Genomic DNA, 25,156 nt, shown 5'->3' with positions numbered 1-25,156 from the left:
TTTGTGTATGTGTGTGTGTGTGTGTATGTGCGTCTGTGTGTTTGTGTGTGTATGTGTGTGTATTTGTGTGTGTGTGTGTACTTGTGTGTGTGTTGGTGTGTGTGTGTGTGTGTTTATGTGTGTGTTTTTCTGTGTGTGTTTGTGCTTGTGTGTGTTTGCCCGTGTATGTGTGTGTCCGTGTATGTGTGTGTGCCTTTGTGTGTTTGTGTGTGTGTGTGTGTGTGTGTGTGTGTGTGTGTCTATGTGCCTTTGTGTGTTTGTCTATGTGTGTGTGTGTGTGTGTGTGTTTGTGTATGTACATGTGTTTGTGCATTTATATGTGTGTGTGTTTACGTTTGTGTTTTTCTGTGTGTGTTTGTGTGTGTGTGTCTGAGTGTGTGTGAACGTGATTGTCCTTAGCTCAGTGGTTGCTGTCTATCTCTGTATACACCCACATCCATGACCCACCAACACGCCCCTCAGAGTCAGAAGTGGAAGGTTCGAGTCACCACACCAGAGATTTGAACACAAATTGTAGATTGGCTCATCACAGCAGACCCGAGGGAGTGCTGCACTGACTAAGATGCCGTTTTCAGATTCAACGTTAATCCTCGGCCCTTTCTGCCCATCTGTCTGTGTGAATGATGCACCCTCGCTATTGAATGAAGAATTGGGTTGGGAACTGGGTTCTCGCCTGTGAACTGGGCGATATCTAATCTCTCGACCAACATCTTAAAACACATTTTCTAGGTCCTAATATGTATTGCTTTTTAATGGGATCTTACTCTGCGCAATATAGCAGCCGCGTTATCAACATGACAAACAGTGAGTGCACTGCAAGAAGTGTCTGAAAAACAAATGGGGTTCCTGAAGTCTTGAAAAGCGTTATATTAACTCAATCCTTGTAATTGTGTGTAATTCTATCTGGGTACGATTAATTCTGTGGGATATACCCAACTGTATATATGGCATAGTGTGAAACATGGTAATCGGATTGGCGAGTTAACATATATGCAATCCAATAAAATTGAGAATCGTCATACCAATTTTCTAACTGGCGATTTCTGTATTAAGTTGCTTTCCGAATTCTGCTTCTCTATTCCATTACATTAATTCAGGCAATTCTTGCAAAGGCACATTAAGCAAAACAATTATAACATTAAGATACGAAACAATGAAAGCAGATATAATAATACATTTCAAAAAGCAAGCATATTTGTGGTAGGAAAAATGCAAAGACATGGGGAAATAGATGAGTTTACTGGGACAAATTGGATTACTCTTTTGAAGGGCTGGCACAGACCTTATGGTCTGAATGGTTTTCTTCTGTGCTCTATCATTATATCATTTGATCAAGCTGTATAACAGAGATAGTCTGACCTTACTTTTAACTATTTCTGAATAATAATGTTTAATAAATATTCCAGTCTCAGGGCGGATCTCTCTACACCTTCCTGGAGTTTGCTGTATTGGAAAATAAATCACAATGAAGACGGGTCGCAGATAAGAATCTGAACATTTTCTCTCTGATGAATTATGGAGGAGGCAGGATTTGCCAAATAACCCACAGCCTTGTGGAAACAAAGCGGAGCCATGGAGACTCCCAAGAAACAACTAAACTACTCCCGCCAGAATTTACAAAACACAGTCTCCTTTTGTGAAATGTGAAATAAGTTGTTTTCAGAAGCGTTGAGGATTTTTCACTGTATTCAAATATTAAAGAAACACTGAACAAATCTTAGGGACATTTTTCAGTTTCTCTGGACCTTTTCTGCTGATCCTGAAATTTCAGTTACTGACAGGATTTTTATTTCTTTGCAAACTTCTGTATGTAAGTAAATAAAATAAATTATTCTTTCATTATAACGATTCATCAGAGATTTGTATCGATCAACAATTAGTTTATAATTCAATGTCAAATGGATGAAACTGCAGTTCGTGTTGAGCTGACAATATCAGCACTGGATTGAAATGGTTTGGTGGTGGTGTTCTCTGTGTGAGATGTGATGCATTTAATGATTTACAGAATTAGAACACAGCAGGAGAGGGACACGGGCCCTCATGCAGGAACCTTGTGATGGTCCCATTTTACTTTTACACATTGTGGTCTGCTTTTAGCTTAGTTTTAAATACACATGTCAGAGCCTTTGGTTCAGTGCAGTGTGCTTTGGAAGAAGAGGTGACTTTGCAGCTATGTTTCCCAAAGCCGACTATGCCTTGGGTATTCACTGCTCATTCCTGGAATGTTGTAGACAAATTAGGACAGGTTTATTGCCATGGCAACCGAATTACCACTGAACTGCCAGGCTGGTAGGGTGCAATCTAGACTGATTGTTTCTCATTTGTCCGTCTTGATTTTCCTATTTTCCCAATCCCAGTTTTGCAAAGCTTTGCAACAATGTTTTCAGTCAGAGAGATAGAGGATTACCCCACACCCGGGCACACTTCATTATCAAACAATGTCATATCAGTCTAAATATTATCATTCTCTTTACTCTGGAATCAAAAGTTAAAGCCGGATGAGACAAAAGAGGAACAAAAACAGTTCCTAGTGAAGACACTTTCAAGATCCATCTCCCAGAAATTGTCTAATAAACATGTTGAGGATTTAACTGAGCTCCTGACTGTGGTGATCTTGTTAATGTGAATTTAGATTGTATTGTCTTGTTATTTACAGCAGATATAAATTTACAAGGACTCGGGTTAAAATGGTTAAATTACAAGGAAAGGTTGATCAGATGAGGATTGTATTCCCTCCATGATGGGGTTTCCAGTCCACATGGGACTCCTCCCACCACCTTTGGATCTCGCCCCATCAACATATATCATTCCGTTCATTTTTTCCCTCCTATGATTCTCCAACTTCCCCTGGAAAGCACGTCTGATAGTCATCTCAACTGCTCCGCCGACAAGCCCACCCCCTCACCCCCACCCCTGCCCTCGCCCTCGGTATTGAGTTCCACATTCTACCCACTCTATAGGTATAGAAGATTATCATGGATTCCCCTTTGGATTTATCAGTGAATATCTCATACTGATGGCCTATCATTCTTGACTACCCCTCAAGTATCCAATCATTTCATAATTTTTAAGAACTCTATCTGGTCAACCCCTTAGTCAACCTGTTTAATCCTAACTGTTATCATAAAACAAAATTTCTGTTATGATCCTATGAGAATTGTTCCCACACTTTAAACATGACACATCTACTCTATGAAGATATCCCGAATTGGAGATTCAAAGAGCATATTTGGACTGAGAGACCAAACAGCTTGAAATGACAAATGCAATGCTTGGATTTCAAAATTTGCTTTAATGGATCGGTAGATTGGACACGGATGCGCTCTTTCCTGCTCAAATTGCATAAAGATGCGCAACTAAATTAAGAAAAACACTAACACAAGAAAGTAACACCTGTAGAAACTGACCAGAAAGTTAAAATGTCCGAATGTCAACATTCTCTTGAAATGGAGCAGGTTCTATTAGGCATGCAGTCTCTCCAGTAGGCGATACATTGCCTCATTATTACTGATAAAACTGCGTTCAGAATTTGCAATGACAGTCTCTCAGAAACGTTCACACATCCAGGCTTTCCGCCAATGTGGACGAAAAAAAGGAGGAAACTTTCTCCAACACGTGATATCCCGGAAGCAGCATATGAGCTGACAATTTCCATTGCTATCAGAGTGTGGGGCTCGCATTAAACGCCAGCCGAGCATAAAGAGTCTGCAGCAGAAAACACAAACGGTGATCATGAGAAACACCGTCATCCGGACGCAGAAGGATTGCATTCAGCCCTTCGAGGATTCCCCGCCAGACAGTTCAATCAATTAGAACCCGCATCTCAAACTCATTTAACCACCTTGCTACCCTTAATCCAACGGAAATCTATCACCCTGAGTTTCGCCATTTTCAGATGACCACCCCGCCCCCCACCTCCCATTTAATTATTTACATTTATTGCAACAGTGCCATTGAATAGGTAAGCAGTGTTATCTTAAATAATGCTCATGCAAAGTCTCATACACATATGACAGGATTGAGGAATCCTCAAACTTTAATTGAAACTCCGCCAGTCCTATCTACACACGCTAAGAACCATTTCTATCCATCGTTACCGTTTCTTCTTTTGTACGTGCTCTGGAATGTGTCAGTTCCTCATAAAGGTTCGCAGCTGGACTCACACAATACAGATAGCAATGTATGTTACATTTTAGAAATGCTGCAAATGTTGTTAAACATCATTGCCCTTTCTGTCAAAACCATTTTGAAATAGTTGTTTCTTTTATTGTATTGAAGCACCTCAGAGTACAACATGATTTAAGTAGAAAATCTGAATATCATTGCATTTCCTGAAATGATTTATAATCTTCTCTCAAATATTTTATGAAAAAATAATAATTTTGCAAATAACAAGTGTCTGTGTGTTTTTGAGATTCGATATATTTATTTGTGATTTAAGATGATATGATAGAATGCTTGCTGAAATAACTCAGAGCTACAAACAGTGGACGTCGAAAATGTGTTGAGAGTTCAAACATTTGAGCGCAGGGCAGCATTGTTCAAATGCTAACAGGAAGGGGCAAATTACAAAGTGGAATTGCTCAAGGTCCGAATGTGTTCCCAGGAATTTAGGAGGATCAGGGGTGATATCATACTACACTTGAACACACTTGGGTCGGTGAATTTTGGAACTGTCTTCGCAAGTGAGGATTGATGCTCAGACCATGGCTAATTTAAATATAATATTGAAATAAATTGATTCTGACACTCTCAGTCCCCTGGTGTCTGTGTGTTTCATTCCCACTCCTCTCTGAATCTCTGTAAATCTCCACACAAATCAATCAGACATTTTGTGTTTGTTCATGGTGGCCATTTTCTCCACAAAGCTCTATATATTCACAGAAAATCTGAGAGAATCGAGCACAGGCTTGCAACCGTAAAGGTGTGTTTTTGTGATTCTCAGGTTATCCTGCAGGGCGTAGATTGGTAAAGGTGTGGATGTGAATCTGAAATTGCCCAACACAGGGTTAGATCGGGAAAGCTGTGTGTGTGAGTGTGTGTGCGTGTATGTGTGTGTGTGTGTGTGATTCTGACATTATCCAACAGAGGGCTAGATCGGTAAAGGTGTCTGTGTGCTTTTGTGTGATTCTGACATTATCCAACAGAGGTTTAGATCGGTAAAGGTGTGTGTAAGCGATTCTGACATTATCCAACAGAGGGTTAGATCGGTAAAGTTGTGTGTGTGTGATTTTGACATTATCCAGCAGAGGGTAGATCAGTATCTGCTGTCATCAAGGGGTCGCAGAGGATGATCTGTTGAGAAGAAGGAACGCAGACAAATGGAGAACAAAGAGGCCAAATGTTCTGCCGGTTAAAGTAAATAATATTTTCGCAAACTCCATTGAGACGCCGCAGCAACAGGTGTGGAATGCCGGGGAGAGCAGGCCAATTCCAAGGTGCCTGTGTTACAATGCATTTGGGAAAGCAGATCGGACACAGTTATTCCTCATTCTTTAACACGGGGTGCTATTTTTTCACATAATTTCAAAGCCTCATGTACTTTGGAGATGGCCATCATATATTTATATTAATTGGTTATTAACCGACGTTTAGAAGGATTTTTTTAAAGCAGTTGAGCTCTGCTTGTGTAGAAATTGTGGAAGAGACAGATACATCAGTGACAGCCGGAGTGACTCTATACACATGAGGCAATGCATCAAAATCGTGCTGATGTGCAGAAAGAAAATGCCCAGACTGGCAAACAGAAATAATATTGTGTCCGAAGTACCACGTTAGCGCCGTGTAATGTTTACATGTTCATATCAGGAGCGGTATTGGATCTCATTAAGCTGATGGGAGTCTGGGGGTGGATGGTATATTCACGGAATACAAACGCTGCAAAATGCATCTGGACCGTTTTCACTTCTTCTGTTTCTTAATCAATTGAAGAATTGTGGTAGCAGGATATTTCACTACGCTCTTGAATTTCTCTCTGAACTTGGACTGTGTCACCGCGTAAATGAATGTGTTTGTGCAGCAACTTAGATTCAGCAGCATATACCCGGTATGTCGAAAGATATATAAGGAATCTGTATAATCAGCAGGATTTGTGCTTGAAATGCTGTAATATAAGAAATGGATAACAAACGATAGCCACAGGAATATGAAGTTTGCTGATATGGTGAAGAGTAAAATCACAGACTTCCTCCTGCTCTCCAGCTCGGGGTCAATAACATTCCCTCCATTCCGCTGATGCTTCAGTTCCTTACGGGCACGACTGACGACGACAATGTGTCTGACCGTCAGAGCGTTGAGAGAGATGACTAAAGTAAATGGCAACAATGGCGTTAAAACCGTATCAAACAAATCAAACCCCACCCATCCGGGCGCAGTGTAATAGCTTGGCTTTCTGGAACAGAACCAGGGCACACTGTCAATTATTTCTCCAGGGTCATATGTAAAATAGTAGGCAACGTTTTTCAAACTGAGCAGAATGCAAGTTGCCGTGAGGACCAAGGCTGCAGTTTTGTCGGTGCAATATTTCCTTTTCAGAGTCTGGCAGCAAATGGCCACAAATCGATCGAATGTGAAATTGACAGTGAACCAGACGGAACAATGAGTGGCTGAAAACCTGAGAACAGTGAAAATACTGCACACAGGGGTGATTCTCAGGAAAAATAGCGGGAAATAATAATACTGGATTTGGTACAGTATGATCTCTGTGATAATAACCATTAGATCCGCCGTTGCCATGGCCACCAGGTAGCGGGTAGTGCAGGTAGATAGACCGCAGCTGCCCCGGGACAGTATCACTATCGCCACCAAGTTAACTGCAAGAGAAAGAAGGGTACAAGAAGAAAATAAAGCATTGAAGTTAGTGGTGTCCTCTGTCAACGAGAACGCAGCAATGTTAAAGACTCAGAACTATGCCCCCAACGCACGTCCAACTGGCCCACCTTTGTTATAATAGGGGCACAGCATTATATACAGGACATTATATCCGTTATACACGTTATTTTCCTATTTATCAATGCTGTCTTGCTGTTCAGCTATCAGTAAATTCGCTACATCTTTCTCTGGCCATGCATATCAATAGGAAAGAGGACACTATCAATAAACACCATTCTCAAGTCTTACTGCCAAACACATCAAGCCAACATCACCACTTACATTCGTAAAGCAAGTAAACCACTCAATCAAAATACAGAATCAGTCGCCTGAAGGAATGATTTCGAAGCATAACTGACTTGTTCGACTGCAGCTAATGCACAGCCACTCAGCTCAATGTTGCAATTACATAAACTGCCAGTGATCCATAGACTGGGCTCTTTTGCTCCAATCCATTTAGTGAACCGTACTGAGTGGAAATTCTACAGCGAAATATATTCCGTCTGGCGCCTGGTGTTTTATGCCAATTGACACACATCCTGTATCCAAACTTTCACTACTAACTTTGCACAGAGAGTTGCCTAAACCAATGATCGATTCACCAATTGCAGATGTTCCACTAAATGAAGGAATATGGTAATGCACCGAAATGTTGACTTCAGTGCAATTGTTTGTGTCAAGCTTCGGTCAATTGAATAAAACGGCAAGGACCATTCAGCATGAATGAAATGATATAACTGATCCAATGACTGCATAAAGGTGACCATACATCGGCTCACAACATCATCCATAACTTCATGAGCAAACACAACCACTACTCAGATGAATTTGAACGACTTCAACGTCTTACTCACTCACCGGGAACACCAATAACGGCAAGGCTTGTGTAGTACACTTTCCTGATGCTGTAAAATGCTTCAAGCATTTTCTTTGTGAAGTAACCAGTCTTTCGTTCTGAAGTCAATTTCTTTGAATTAAACTCTGAATCAGTACATTCGAAGAGTATTTAACTAATACCATGGGAGAGTTCCATGGGGGATACGTTGATTGCAAAATCATTGCTTTTCAAAATTGGAACAAACATATTATGACAACGTATTAAGTCCATGTTATGGCAGAATAAGTTTAGCACGGAGACTGGATTAGAGCTGAACAATTCATTATCATAATGGTTAGACATATTTTATTCCAAGTAAATACGTTATTATTTCAGACATCATTACATTTATAGTTAGATGTCCTGGCGTTTCGATGATGCCTTTCAACCTGCAGTGCTCCTTCGGTAATTAAATACCAATTGGTACACTAATTTTCTTAGTATTGCTCTTGTAGTGGCTGGGATGTAGCTTACCTCTTTAATTTTTCTCATTCAGGAACTGAATTATGCATTTTACGGTGTTCCATTCGGGGTTTTTCCACTTAACTCCGGGATGTGCCTAAACCCTTCAGCTTTGGACCAGAAGCTGAAGTTGACTAGCGATATAAATACTGTGGCTATAAGAGCATAAGAAGCTAGGAGACCTTCAGCGAGTGAAACACCTCCTGATTTCCTAAAGCCAGTCCACGGTCTATAAAGCACGAGTCAGGGGTGTGATAGAATACTCTCAGCTTGCCTTGTCCAACAACAATCAAGAAGCTTGACACCATGCAGGACAAAGCGCAAATCAGCCCGCTTGATTGGCACCCTATCCACAAACATTCACTCCCTGCACCACCGACTCACAGCAGCAGAATTGTGCATCATCTACAAGATGCACTGCAGGAACTCACACAGCCTTCTTCCACATATTGATAAGAGAGTGAGATATATAAAGGAAAATAAAATTCTTTGTGTCACCATGCCATGTAGGATCTAACAGGAATGTGTGAAGTAGCCTTAATGAAGTCTCCAGGATTTGTGCAATAAGTCTGCTATTTAACAAAACTGAAGTTGGGGAAAATCAATTTGGAATTCCAGTGTCCCGGGTATTGTGTTACATGCTGAGTTTGTTTCAAAACTAACATCGGTTTTGGAACATTGCCTTAAATGGTGTGTAACTGGGGGTTCGGGTTAATTAGGATTGTTAGGAGATATTACAGTCGTAACCGTAGCATTATGTATGTTCTAGACACCTTTTGTTTTGTTAACGAACATTTTGATTTACTTTTTAAAAATCTCTAAGTGCCTTAGTGGAAGTTTTACTTCTGAAGTCAGTGCACACATTTCGTAACACAGACAAATTGTGAAGCCAATGTGAGAGAGCGACCAACTTTCCCTCGCAGATTTCCTTTGCTTGGCACATCTCATCTGTCCTGTCATAACAATTGGTAAAACTTTGTCTTAAAGATAAACATTGACAGAATTAAATGGGCCGAATGATCTGATTCTGTGCTTTGCATTCTATGTAATTCAAAGTACTGAAACGGTTTCATTAACAGAGTCACTTGCACATCTCTCACACCTTAACTGTTTTCTCTATTATATTTTCTTCATAATTTTGAATCGAAAAGCCAAGATGAACAACACTAAGTGCACAACTGCTCTGAGATCCCACAGAGATAGTCCTGCTGCTTTATTATAAGCGTTGGAAACCCTGTCCGGGTCTATTGGACCAGACATTGGGCCAGCTCCACTCCTGAAATTATCCCAGCCAAAGCAATCCTTTGTAAGGAACCCGAAGGGGCTAACTAGAATGAGGAGAAAATTTACACTAAATAGAGCTTGCAGTATGTGTCGACTGATGTTACCAGTATGGGTACATGTTCGATGCAGCCATCCATGTCCCAGAGCCTAGGAAAATGAGGGGTCCGTGAGCCTCTGCAGCCATTCAGGAATGTCGTTCATGGTCAGTGTCTTAATTCCATTCTCTCGCCCAGTATTCCCAACAAAAACTTGCCAGTCTCAATTTCCTGCTGTAAAACGAATGGGTCGCAGATTTCCAATGCCTTCTCTGTGAGGAAGTACTTGCTGGAATTATTTCTAAACAACGGGGTTACAATTTGTTTAATCAAACAGAACCAAAAGATAAACGCCACCCCCCACAACCCACTCAACGTTAAATTAAGATGACGGAGGCGCCCTCATTCCATTCCCCTCACATGGGATTCCGGAAGGTCAAAATCTCCTGTGCTAAGTAATTGCTTTTGAAAGCATCAACGTTCATATTGTGCTTAATTCCAAGGGATTCAAAACTGGTGTCTGTGTGTTTCATTCCCACCCCTCTCTGAATCTCTGTAAATCTCCACATACATCAATCAGACATTTTGTGTTTCTTCATGGTGGCCATTTTCTCCACAAAGCCTTATATATTCACAGAAAATCTGAGAGAATCGAGCACAGGCTTGCAACCGTAAAGGTGTGTGTTTGTGAATCTCAGGTTATCCTGCAGGGGGTAGATTGGTAAAGGTGTGTGTGTGTGAATCTGACATTGCCCAGCACAGGGTTAGATCGGTAAAGGTGTGTGTGTGTGTGTGTGTGTGTGTGTGTGTGTGTGTGTGTCTGATTCTGACATTATCCAACAGAGGGTTAGAGGGGTAACGTTCTGTGTGTGTGATTCTGGCATTATCCAACAGAGTGTGAGATCGGTAAAGGCTTGTGTGTGATTTTGACATTATCCAGCAGAGGGTAGAACAGTATCAGTTGTGATCAAAGGGTCGGAGAGGATGATCTGTTGAGAAGAAGGAACGCAGACAAAGGGAGAACAAAGAGGCCAAAGGTTCAGCCGGTTAAAGTAAATAATCTTTCCGCAATCTCCATTGAGACGCCGCAGCTACAGATGTGGAATGCCGGGGAGAGCAGGCCAACTCCAAGGTGCCTCTGTTACAGTCCACTTGGGAAAGCAGATCGGTCACAGTTATTCCTTATTCTTTAACAGGGGGTGCTATTTTTTCACGTAATTTCAAAGCCTCATGTACTTTGGAGATGGCCGTCATATATTTATAGTTATTGGTTATTAACCGTCTAGAAGGATTTTTCTGAAAGCAGCCGAGCTCTGCTTGTGTAGAAATTGTGGAAGAGACAGATACATCAGTGACAGCCGGAGTGGCTCTCTACACATGAGGCAATGCATCAAAATCGTGCTGATGTGCAGAAAGAAAATGCCCAAACTGGCAAACAGAAATAATATTGTGTCCGAAATACCACATTAGCGCCGTGTATGTTTATATGTTCAGATCAGCAGCGGTATTGGGTCTCATTAATCTGATTGGAGTCTGGGGTGTGGATATTTTATCCACGGAATAAAAATGCTGCAAAACGCATCTGGACCGTTTTCACTTCTTCTGTTTCTTAATCAATTGAAGAATTGTGGTAACCGGATATTTCACTACGCTCTTGAATTTCTCTCTGAACTTGGACTGAGTCACCGCGGAAATGAATGCGTTTGTGCAACAACTTATATTCAGCAGCACATACCCGGCATTTCGAAAGACATAAAAGGATTCCGTATAATCAGTGGGATTTGCGCTTGAAATGCTGTAATATAAGAAATGGATAACAAACGATAGCCACAGGAATATGAAGTTTGCTGAAATGGTGAAGAGTAAAATCACAGACCTCCTCCTGCTCGCCAGCTCGGGGTCAACACAATTCCCTCCATTCCGCCGAAACTTCAGTTCTTTACGGGTTCGACTGACCACCACAATGTGTCTGACCGTCTGAGCGTTGAGAGAGATGACTAAGGTAAATGGCAGCAACGGCGTTAAAACCGTATCAGACAAATCAATCCCCACCCATCCGGGCGCAGTGTAATAGCTTGGCTTTCTGGAACAGAACCAAGGGCACATTGTCAATTATATCTCCAGGGTCATATGTAAAATAGTAGGGAACGTTTTTCAAACTGAGCAGAATGCAAGTTGCCGTGAGGACCAAGGCTGCAGTTTTGTCGGTGCAATATTTCCTTTTTAGAGTCTGGCAGCAAACGGTCACAAATCGATCGAATGTGAAATTGACAGTGAACCAGACGGAACAATGAGTGACTGAAAACCTCAGAAAAGTGAAAATACTGCAAACAGGGGTGATTCTCAGGAAAAATTGCGGGAAATAATAATACTGGATTTGGTACAGTATGATCTCAGTGATAATAACCATTCGATCCGCCGTTGCCATGACCACCAGGTAGCGAGTAGTGCAGGCAGAGAGACCGCAGCTGCCCCGGGACAGTATCACTATCGCCAACAAGTTAACTGCAAGAGAAAGAAGGGTACAAGAAGAAAATAAAGCATTGAAGTTAGTGGTGTCCTCTGTCAACGAAAACGCAGCAATGTTAAAGACTCAGAACTATGCTCCCAACGCACGTCCAACTGGCCAACTTTTGTTATAATAGGTGTACAGGATTAAATACAGGACTTTATATACTTTATACACTTAATTTTCCTAATTATCAATGTTGTCTTGCTGTTCAGCTATCAGTAAATTCGCTACATCTTTCTCTGGCCTTGCATATCAATACGAAGAGGACACTATCAATAGACACCTTTCTCTAGTCTTACAGCCAAACACATCAAGCCAACATCACCATTTACATTCGTAAAGCAGGTAAACCGCTCAATTAAATTACAGAATCAGTCGCCTGAAGGAATGATTTCGAAGCAAAACTGACTTGTTCCACTGCAGGTAATGAACAGCCACTCAGCTCAATGGTGCAATTGCATACACTGCCAGTGATACATAGACTGGGCTCTTTTCATCCAATCCATTTAGTGAACCGTACCTACTGGAAATTCTACAGCAACAAATATTCCGACTGGCTCCTGGTCTTTTATGCCAATTGACACACATCCTGCATTCACACTGACCGATACTTTCACTACTAACTTGGCTGAGAGAGTTGCCTACATGAATGTTCGATTCACCAATTGCAGATGTACCACTAAATGAAGGAGTATGATAATGCAACGGATTGTTGACTTCAGTGCAGTTGTTTGTGTCAAGCTTCTGGCAATTGAATAAAACGGCAAGGACAATTCAGCATGAATGAAATGATATAACTGATCCAATGACTGCATAAGAGTGACCATACATCGGCTCACAACATCTTCGGTAACGTCATGAGCAAACACAACCTCTACTCAGAAGTATTTGAACGACTTCAACAGTTTCACTCACTCACCTGGAACACCAATAACGGCAAGGATTGTGTAGTACACTTTCCTGATGCCGTAAAATGCGTCAAGCATTTTTTTTGTGAAGTAACCAGTCTTTCGTTCTGCAGTCAATTCCTTTGAATTAAACTCTGAATCAGTACAGTCGCAGAGTCTTTAACTAATACCATGTGAGATATCCATGGGGGATATGTCGATTGCAAAATCATGTTTTGTCAAAATTGGAACAAACATATTATGACATCCTATGAAGTCCGTGTTATGGCAGAAGATGTTTAGCACATAGACTGGATTAGAGCTGCACAATTCATTATCATGAATGTTAGACATATTTTATTCCAAGTAAAGACGTTGTTATTTAAAACATCATTATATTTATAGCTAGATGTCCTGGCGTTTCGATGATGCCTTTTAATCTGCAGTGCTCCTTCGGTAATTAAATACCAATTGTTACACAACGTTTCTTAGTATTGCTCTAGTAGTGGCTGGGATGTAGCTTACCTCTTTAATTTTTCTCATTCAGTAACTGAATTATACATTTTAGTTTGTTCCATTTAGGGTTGCTCCACTTAACTCCGTTATGCGCCTAAACCCTTCAGCTTTGGACCAGAAACTGAACTTGTCTAGTGATATAAATACAGTGGCTATAAGAGCATCAGAGGCTAGGTGTCCTTCAGCGAGTGAATCACCTCCTGATTCCCCAAAGCCAGTCCACCGTCTATAAAGCACGAGTCAGGGGTGTGATTGAATACTCTCAGCTTGCATTGTCCAACAACAATCAAGATGCTTGACACCATGCAGGACAAAGGGCAAATCAGCCCGCTTGATTGGCACCCTATCCACAAACATTCACTCCCTGCACCACCGACTCACAGCAGCAGAATTGTGCAGCATCTACAAGATGCACTGCAGGAACTCACCAAGCCTTCTTCGACATATTGATAAGGGAGGGAGCTATATAAAGGAAAAGAAAATTCTTTGTGTCACCATGCCATGTAGGATCTAACAGGAATGTGTGAAGTAGCCTTAATGAAGTCTCCAGGATTTGTGCAATAAGTCTGCTATTTAACAAAACCGAAGTTGGGGAAAACCAATTTGGAATTCCACTGTCCAAGATATTGTGTGAAATGCTGAGTTTGTTTCAAAAACTAACATCTATTTGGGAACATTGCCTTAAATGGTGTGTAACTGGGGGGTCGGGTTAATTAGGGTTGTTAGGAAGTATTACAGTCGTAGCCGTAGCGTTATGTATGAGCTGGACACCTTTCATTTTGTTAATGAACATTTTCATTTACTTTTTAAAAATCTCTAAATGCCTTGGTTGGCGGTTTACTTCTGAATTCAGTGCACACATTTCGTAACACATACAAATTGTGAAGCCTTTGTGAGAGAGCGACAAACTTTCCCTCGTGGATATGCCTGGCACATCTCATCTGCCCTGTCATAACAATGGGTAAAACTTTTTCTTAAGGATAAACATTGACAGAGTTAAATGGGCCGAATGATCTGCTTCTGTGCTTTGCATTCTATGTAATTCAAAGTAGTGAATCGGTTGCATTAACAGAGTCACTTGCACATTTCTCACGCCTTAACTGTTTTCTCTATTATATTTTCTAGCTACTCTTCTTCATAATTTTGGCTCGAATAGCCAAGATGGACAACATTAACAGTACAACTGCTCTGAGATCCCAGAAAGAAGTCCTGTTGCTTTATTTTAAGCGTTGGAAACCCTGTCCGGGTCTATTGGACCAGAAATCGGGCCAGTTCCAAGCCTGAAATTATCCCAGCAAAACAATTCCTTTGTAAGGAACCCGAAGTCGCTAACTAGAATAAGGAGAACATTTACTCTAAATAGAGATGCAGTATGTGTCGACTGATGTTACCAGGATGGGCACATGTTCGATGCAGCCACCCATGTCCCAGAGTCAAGGAACATGAGGAGTCCGTGAGCCTCTGCAGCCATTCAGGAATGTCGTTCTTGGTCTGTGTCTTAATTCCATTCTCTCGCCCAGTAATCCCAACAAAAACTTGCCGGTCTCAATTTCCTGCTGTAAAACGAATGGGTCGCAGATTTCCAATGCTTTCTCTGTGAGGAAGTACTTGCCGGCATTATTTCTAAACAACGGGGTTACAATTTGTTTAATCAAACAGAGACAAAGCATAAACGCCACTCCCCACAACCCACTCAACGTTAAATTAAGATGACGGAGGCGCCCTCAGTCCATTCCCCTCACATGGGATTCCGGAAGGTCAAAATCTCCTGTGCTCAGTATTTGCTTTTGAAAGCATCAGCGTTCATACTGTGCTTAATTCCAAGTGAGTCAAAACTTCCACAACCTCCCCTTCCAAAGGCGGAATATGATTTATCAAATACGAGTTGAAGAATAGAATAAATGGGACCAACTTCACCAGAGTTTGATACACCCCAAAAGAACCGAAACATTTCTACAATCTTTGTGAAAGCCGAATGTGTTCCGCCTTAAAGCAGCAGTTTATTGTTCAGAGTTACAGCCGGTGCTGACTGCAGTGGGCACAAGGATGTGTTGCAAACGGTTTAATACAGCAGCGGGTGAACTTCTTCAATCACTTTTCAGGCAGGACCTGTGTGTGGGAACTGAGCGAGTAAAGAGGAAGCTCAGAGTCACCGTTTACCTCCTGCTGCATTTTCCAACCGCCTGTGTTTAAAAGGCAGCGCCCAATTTCCGCGGCTCCGCATTTCACTGTTTCACCCGGTTCTCGCCTGGATTCAGGCTTCCGACCCCGCAGAGGAATAAGTGTCGAATGTGAAAATCTTAACTTCAGCTTCTGCCTCGGCCGCCGACAATGCGACAATGGGCGTCTTCACTCTCTGCGCCCTGCTCCTCCTCTTCCCAGGTTAGATTTCCGTACTCCTAATGCAGGGGCGGGGGGAGGGGGGTTGGTGGGGGTTGGTATGTGGTTCCCAGGGGAAGCTCACTGAGGAAACCCATTCGGGTGAGGAGGCGACGCTGCCGCTTTCCGAAATATTCCTCCTCTGCCGAGGGATTGAATGATCAAGAGATCACAACTCGAGATAAAGCGAAATGTCTTACATCTCGTGGCTGCAATTCTGAAGAGGACAGGAAAGCCCTGACTAGGCCCCGGGCCGAGACTTATCCTTGCACCCAACAGACTGTCTGATTATTCAATTCCTGCATGGCTGCATCTGGAAACAGACTGATGATGAGTGAATATTGACCAATAATGTAAGGGGTTGAAGTTTGCAACAGGGTGCACAGTTTGATCGGGTGTTGCATTCGTTCTTTTACCACCCACCCTGTACATGAGCTCTCTCCTCATTCCCCACTGGTGATATCGACTGGAGATGGTAGTTGGGGATTATTTCAGTCTGCAAGGTGCACAGTTGGTTCAGTTATCAGACTGTAATCCCGTTCAGAATGGGAGTGGATAAATTTTGCTGTACTCTGTAACTCCTCTGCAATACATTGTCAATGTTTAACCTGACACTTTTGATTTTGCTAAAAGTTTTTTATTAATTATGTTTCCAAGATAGTTTTCTCAATTCCTCACACGGATTCTTGGCCCTAGACAAAAAAGCATTGAAAACACAAACAATATAAACGAGAGAATTTGTTTTCACATCCTTACAGCCATTATTCACAGTGTGTCCATGCTGGCCCAGGAGTGAAGAGCTCTGCAATCTATTACAATTTTGCAGCTCTTGGTCTTCACCCCTGTAGGTTTCGGTGATACAGGGGACACCAACTGACGTGGAAACCAAATGCACTACCTCAATCCTTCCCCTTATTCACCCTGCCAGCCACAAACATCAAAAAAGTTCCAACAGAATTGCCAAGGAAACGTTAACTTTCATAAATCAGTGTTGACACTGGTGAAACTGGTGACCCTTCCCCAAAGCACAATAAACACACAGAGGCCGAATAATATTTCAGTTATTTCTGGAAACTGTTAACAGCAACAGGGCAGACAGTCATGCTCACAGATATATTCTCTTATTCACGCATAAACTCGCACAGTCCCTCTCTCACACACGCACACATACTCAGACAGATATATTCTATCTAATACACGCAGACACGCACACACACACACACATACCCTCTCACACACAGTCACACTCACACAGATAGATTCTCTATTTCACACGCACACAAACACATACACGTTCCCCCACCCATAAACACCAGACAGATATATTATTTTTCATGCACACACGCACTCCCTCTTCCACACACTCACAAAGACATATTATTTCTCATACATATGCACACACACACACGCACACACACACATACAGTCACACTCACAAAGATACATACATTCTCTCTCACACGCACACAGATTCTCTCTCTTAAAAAACACCAATTCTCTCTCCCTCCAGCACACACACAAACACAATCACAAGCACGCAGACACGCACACACACGCACAGTCACGCACATACTCTCTCACACTCTCACACACACAAACACAGAGTCATACTCACACAGGCATACTCTCTTTCTCACACACATTTTCTCTCTCACACATGCACACACACAAACAAACACACACACAGACATTCAAGTGCACGCACACACACATATTCTCTCTCTCTCTCAAATGCGGGCATACTCACACAGATATATATTTTGTCTCTCACACACAGAGACGCACACTGGTATATTTTTTCTCATACACCGGCAAACACGCACACATGCACACGCACTCTCTCTCTCACTCACACACAAACACACACACGCACACAGTCACACTCACACAGATATATTCTCTCTCTCTCTCTCACATTTTCTACCTCACACACGTACACACACACAGTCACACACACACACACACACACACAGACATGCACACAACGCACACACCCATATATTCTCTCTCTCTCACACATGCGGGCATACTCACATAGATGTATTTTCTCTCTCACACACAGAGACACACACAGATATATTCTTTCTCACACACCGGCACACACACAGACATGCCCTCACATACACACAGTCACACTCACACAGAAAAATTCTCCCCCTTGCACACATACAAGCACATTGTCTCTCTCTCGCTCACACACACACACATACAACACACACACTCACACACTGTCACACTCACACGCACACCTATACTCTCTCTTACTGACACCAATTTTCTCTCTCTCTCTCTCTCATGAACACAAACACATCCCTTCACACACACAGTCTCGCTCACAGATGTTTTCTCCCTCACGCACATTCTCTCTTTTTCTCAGACACAGTCACACCCATTCTCTCTCCCTCACACATACACTCGCACAGATATATTATTTTTCATACATGCAGACACACACATACACAACCTCACACACACACGCATTCACACACAGATAGATTCTTTTTCACACACACAAACACACGCATTTTCTCCCTCACACAAACACAGACACACACGTATACTCTTTCTCATGCACACAAACACACACAGGCAGATGTATTCTTTCTGATACATAGGTACACACACACACACACACACACACACACGTGAAGGCACACTCACAGAGACATATTCGTTCTCACACACATCAACACACATATTCTGACTCTAACACAAACACACCCACATAGATGTAATCTTTCTCATACATAGACACACACACACAGTCACACTCACAGTCACAATCACAGATAGATATATTCTCACTCACATACATATACACACGCATTATCTCTATCACACTCACACATGCACACTCTCTCACAAACACACACACAGGTGTATTCTTTCTCATACACGCAGACACACACACATACCCTCTCACAGACAGTCATGCTCACACAGATATATTCTCTATTTCACGCACACACATATTCTCTCTCTCACAAACACAGATTCTCTATCACACACACGTAAACATACTCAGACAGATACATTCATTCTCATACACGCAGACACGCACACATACACACAAACAGCCTCTCACGCACACACGCATACATTGTCTCTCACATACACACAAAACACACATACCCTCACACACACAGTCACACTCACACAGATATTTCTCTCTTTCACACACACACATTTTCTATCTCTCACTACACACTCACACACACATTCTCTCTCTCCCCACACACACACACACATTCTCTCTCTCTCCCTCACACACGCCCACAAACTCTCACACGCACATAGGTTCTGATACACAAACTCACACACTCTCCCTCTCTCAAATTCACTCCTGCAATCTCTCACATACAGTGTCTCACAGACAATCTCTCTCTCGCTCTCACCAACACATGCTCTCACTCTCACACAATCCCTCTCACACACAATCCCCCTAACATACAAACCCTCTCAAACAAAATTTCTCACACTCTCTCGCCACCCCACACTCTCTCTGCACTCCTACACTCTCTCTGCGGTCCACACTCTCTCTGCCCCCACCACAATCTCTCTCGCACCCACCCCCTCACTCTCTCTGACCCCCACGCTCTCTCTCCCACCCACCCCCACACTATCTCTGCCCTCCCACGCTCTCCCTTACCCCCCAGACTCTCTATCCCACCTCCCCCCCACACTCTCTCTGTCCCTCACAATCTCTCTGACCCCCCACACTCTCTCTCAGCCACACCCCCACACTCTCTCTGCCTCTCTCATGCTCTCTCTTTCCTGATGCTCTCTCTATTTTTGGATGAGAGATTGATGGTGAGAAAGGATGGAGATCCTTTCTCAACCCGTTTGTCAGTCTCTCTTTCTCACCCCGTCTCTCTCTCGCCCTCTGTCCCACTCTCTCTGTCGCCCCATCTCTCCCTCACCCTGGCTCCCTGTTGCTCTCTGTCCTTCTCTCTAACTCTGTCTCTCTCACCTCAGGCCTCTGTAACCCTCGCGCCCTCTTCCTCTTGCCTCGTCTCTCTTTCACTCTCAGCCCCGTCTCTCTGTTGCTCCCTGTCTTTTCTCCCTTGCCCTGTGATGCTTTCTCTTATCCTGTCTCTCTATTGTTCTGTCTCCCTCTCTCCCACACTCTGAATCTCTCTCCCTCTCCGTCCCTCTCTCTCACCCGGTTTCTGTCTCTCTCACTGTCTCCCTCTCTTTGTCTCTGTCTCTCGTTTCCTCTCTCTTGCTCCGTCCAGATCTCTTTCTCTCTCTCTCTCTCTCTCTCTTTCCCTCTCGCTCTTTCGCTCTCTCCCTTTCTCTCTACCTCTCTGTTTGACATTGTTTCTCTCTCTCACATCCTGTCTTGCTCCCTCTCTCTCTGTCCTTCTCTCTCACCCCATATTTTTTGAGCACAAATTGGATGTGAAGCTGAGGGGAAAATTTTTGCAGGGTTACTGGGAAAGGATGGACAAGTGTCGGGAGCAAAACTGCCCTTGCAGAGAGTCGACAGTAGCTCGAAAGGCTGAATGGCCTCCTCCGGTGCTGTAACCCTTCTGTGCTTCACACACAGGTTATGTTTTCATTCTCAAATAAGCTTTAATCTTTCCTCCATTATAGGTTCCTGCAGTTGCATGTCACAAGTTGGGGAAGGGATCTCCCTTCATTTTATGGATGGATAAGGGATCTCACTCCACTTTAAGGATGGAGAAGGGATCTCCTTCCACTTTAAGGATGGAGCAGGGATCTCCCTACATTTTACAGATGGAGAAGTGTCTCCCTCAATTTTAAAGAAGGAGTAGGGATCTCCCTCCATTTTAAAGGGGGAGAGCAGGACCCCTCCATTTTAAAAAAGGAGAAGAAATTTCCCTCCATTTTAAAGATGGAGAAGTGGTCCCCCTCTCTTTTACAGAGTGAGGAGTGACCTCCATCCAATTCAAAGATGGGGAAAGGATCTCTCTCCATTCTTAAGATGGAGAAGGGATCTCCCTCCATTTAAAAGGTGGGAAAGCGATCTACCTACATTTTAAAGGTGGAGAAGTGATCCCCCTCCATTTTGTAGAGGGAGGAGGGATCCCATCAATTTTAAAGAGGGTGCAGGGATCTCCCTCAATTTTAAAGATGTGGAATTGATCTCCTTCCATTCCCTGTCTTGCTCCACTTACACATCTCTTTCTCTTTCTCTCTGTCCCTACTTCCTTTGCCTTCACTTGACCCATTGCTCTGACTCTCGTTCTCACCCCATCTCTTTTTCCTCTCTCAACCTATCACTCTGCCTGTCTCTCTCTCACACGCTGTCCCTTTCTCTCTCTTACCCACCTGTGTCTTCCTCTCTCAACCCAGCACTTTTTCTCTTTCTCGCCCTATCGCACTCTTTGTTGCATAAAACGCTCTCACCTCACTTCCTTTTCTCTCTTGCTCAGTCTCCCTGTCTCTCAACCAAGCTCTGTCTCTTTCACACTCTATCTCGGCCCATCTCTCTGTCATTCTCACCCCGTCTCCCTGTCTCTCTCATCCCATCTCACTGTTTTACTCTCTCTCACCCCACCTCTTTATCATTCACTCACTCCCCTTTCTTTCTGTCTCTTTCTCACCCCATTTCTCTGACCTGATTTCTCTCTCACCCCTCCCTCTCTCTCTCGCCCATCTCGGCTTCACTGTCTGTCACTCGATCTCTCTCTCTCTCTCGTGCACCACGTTTCTCTGTCACACTCTCTGTCTCAATCTGTCTCTCTGTCTCCGTTGCAACCCGTCTCTATGTTGCAGCCTCTCTTGGTCTCACTCTATCTATATTGTGCCACGTCGCTCTCCCATGCAGCCCACCTCTCTCTCTCTTGCCGTCTCTCTCACTCTCTCTCACCCTGTCTCTCTCTGTCTCTCTTTCACCCCATTCCTCGTCCTCTCTCTCGCACCCAATTTCTCTGTTCTTCTCTGTCTTTCTCTCGTCCACTCTGTTTCTCTTCCTCACCACATCCCTTTTTCGCTCTCTCTTTCCATGTCTCCTCCTTGACCTGCCTTTCTCTAACTTTCTCCCTCTATTCCACAGTTCAATGTTTTTCTCTCTCTCACCCCATCTCTTCATCTTTTACTTGTTCACATCTCTTTGCATCTCTCTCCCTCATCTCATTTCTTTGGCTCTCTCTTTTTCACCCCGTCTCTCTCTCTCTCTCCCTCTTTCACCCCATCTCTACCCCTCTCTCTCACACTGTCTCTCCTTCTCTCTCGCCTCATCTTTGTCTTGCTCCCTGTCCCTCATACACACTCTCTCTCCATCTCTCACTGTCTTTCTCGCTCTCTCTTGCAACCTCTCTCTCTGTGGCAATCTCTCTCGGTCTCACTCTGTCTCTCTTTCACCTGCCTCTGCGCCTCTCGCATCCCATCTTTCTGTTGTTCTCTGTCCCTCTCTGTCTCGAGTCTCCCTCTCTCACCCCGTCTCATTATCACTCTGTCACGCCCCGTCTCTCTGCCCCTCTCTCTTTTGCCACATCTCTCACCCTCTCCAACGCTGTCTCTGTCTCAGTCTGTCTATCTTTCTCCACATTTCTCCCTCCCTCTCTCTCGTACCCCATCTCACTGTTGCTTTCTGTCCTTCTCTCTTCCACCTTGTCTCTCACTCTTTCTGGCCACGTCCCTCAGTCGCTTTTTCCCTCTCTATGTCTTGCCTTTCTCTCTCTCTCTCCCGCTCTCTCTCTCTCATTCTCTCTCTTCCCCAGTCTTTTTGAACCAGATTTGAATGTGAGGCTGAAAGGAAAATATTTAAAGGGTTATGGGGAAAGGGCAGACCAGTGGAACCAATGAAACTGCATTTGCAGAGAGTCAACAGCTCGATTGGCTGAATGGCCTCCTTCTGTGAAGGGACCATCATGTGACACACACGCAGGTTCTCTTTATTTCTCAAATAAGCTTTCCTCTTTTCTCCATTGTACGTTCCAGTATTTTCACATCACAAGTTAGGGAATGGACCTCCCTCCATTTAAAGTTGGAGAAAGGATCTCCCACCATTTTAAAGATGAAGAAGTGATCTCCCTCCACTTCAAAGATGCAGAAGGGATCCCCCTCCATTTTAAAGATAAAGAAGGGCTCTCCCTCCATTTTAAAGCTGGAGAAGGGATCTCCCTGCATTTTGAAGATGGAGATGGGATCTCCCTCCATTTCAAATGTGGGGAAGACATGTCCCTCCATTTTAAAGACAGAGAAGGTATCACCCTCTTGTCTTGGGAATGTTTAATGGGACAGTGTAGATGGAGCTTTACTCTGTATCTAACCTCGTGTTGGATCATCTCTGGGAGTGTTTGATGGGGACAGTTTAAATGGAGCTTTGCTCTGTATTTAACCTCATGCTGCACCTGCCCTGGGAGTGTTTCATGGGGACAGTGTAGTTGGACATTTATTCAGTATCTAAACCTGTGCTGTACCCTCGCTGGGAGAGTGTGATGGGAACTTGTAGACATAGAGAAGTTATTCCTGAAATGCATATTCCAATGTTTTTAAATATGATGAGCGTTTCCACCTCTCCCACCCTTTCAGACAGTGAGTCCCAGTTCCCCACCAGCCTCCCGGTGAAAATATTACTCCCCAATTCCCTTCTCACCCTGCCACCATTTACATTCAATCTATTGTTATTGACCTCTCTGCCAGGGGAAATGGCCATAGCCATCCAGTCTATCTAAGCCCCTGACCATTTTTTACATCTCCAACAGTTGGATTTGTGAGGGGGTGAAAAGGAGATTGAAATGAAACAGACACATGACAGTTAACTTCAATGCTGAGAAATGTGAAGTGATGCATTTTGGACGAAAGGCTGAGGAGAGGCTGCATAATCGAAATGGGACCAAATAAAAATGGGTGCAGAGAGATCTGGGTTTCAATTTCATTTTTATATCTTAAAGATTCAATTTGGGGCTCAGAATCTGTCAGTTGAAGCTACTTCTCTCATCCATGAGAAATTGTTAACAATGGTATTTGGGGAGGCGACAAAAGCTGACAGTCCTGCATAGTGGAATTGTGAGTTCTCTTTAGACAGACTGAAGTGTGTTGGAATGGAGATACCGGGTTTAGTTGATTTCAGAAACTGTGAATTGTGTTTCTTTGCAGAAGCTGTACACAGGAAATGTCCCGAAAGAATGAAATGGTTTCCCAATTTCTGAATGACTTTCCAAGTCTTCAGACACATGAAGCAGGCAGAGAGATTGTAATTTACAAAACATGCAATGTCAGAGAATCACTGAATTAAAGTTGTGAGGCCCTCTTCTATTTCAGAGAAATAGCTTAATCTGTAATGCTGGGCTAGTGATTTAGAAAGCATCACGTTCCAATCCCACACTTTACTGTTGTGATTTTCAATACTGAATTTTCTAAAATTGACTCTGGAATGAATAAAGCTACAGGATGGAATGATTCTCATTCTGTCTGCTGCTGCATGCCCGTGTGTGCTTCAGTTTCCCTGTATTTATAAACGATTTAGGATAACTGGATAGAATGCCAAAAGTTTGCCAAAGTGCACATAAAGAGGCAGCATTGTCAGCATTGTAGCTGGAAGCTTCAAATGACAAAGAGATATGAATTTCTTAAGTTAATTGGAAAAATAGAGAAAGATGGATTAGAAGAAATTACGTTATCAGTGGTGAGAAGCTGGAAACAGTGGGGGTCCAAAGAGACTTGGGGAAATCCCTGTCCATTTGTGTCAATATAGATTTATCAGAATGATACCTGGACAGTGAGGGTTAAATTACAAAGAGGTTTATTACCACAAATGAGGTTTGTATTCCCTGGAATTTCGAAGGATCAGGGGCGAATTGATCAAACTTTTCAGCAGCATTATGGAAACTGATAGGTTGGATAGATAGAAAGGCTTCTTGCAGGATTTGGAGTCTCGGACAAGGATCATAGTGTAAAAATTGAACAATAGTCTGAATCCTTTTCAATATTGACAGTAAGAAATATTTCTTCACGCAAAGGTTGCTAGATGTTTTGAACAGATTTCTGCAAATGACTCCTACCTGTCTCCTCCAGTACCATCATCCTCCGATATTAGTATTCCTTAAATTCTGGCTTCCTGAACATCTCTAATTTAGTTCATTTCACCATTTGCGACCATGCCTTCAACTGCCTGGGCTCCAACTGTGGATTTCCTTCCCTAAACCTCACCGTCTCAATACCTCCCCTTCCTCGATTAAGACACTTCCTGAAACCAACCCCTTGGACTTTACTTTTGGGCATGTGGCCCTAAACTCTCCCGTGCTTCCCAGTTAAATGTTTCATGATAAGGGTCCTGTGAAGCATCTTCAGACAATTCCAATCAAGACGCTAACTAAATGCAATCTATTGTTTTGGGTGCCTCAGTGCCAACTTCTGTTCA

The sequence above is a fragment of the Carcharodon carcharias genome (assembly GCF_017639515.1).
Source record: "Carcharodon carcharias isolate sCarCar2 chromosome 36 unlocalized genomic scaffold, sCarCar2.pri SUPER_36_unloc_5, whole genome shotgun sequence".
Classification (NCBI taxonomy): Eukaryota; Metazoa; Chordata; class Chondrichthyes; order Lamniformes; family Lamnidae; genus Carcharodon; species Carcharodon carcharias.
This window is presented reverse-complemented; position numbering follows the sequence as displayed.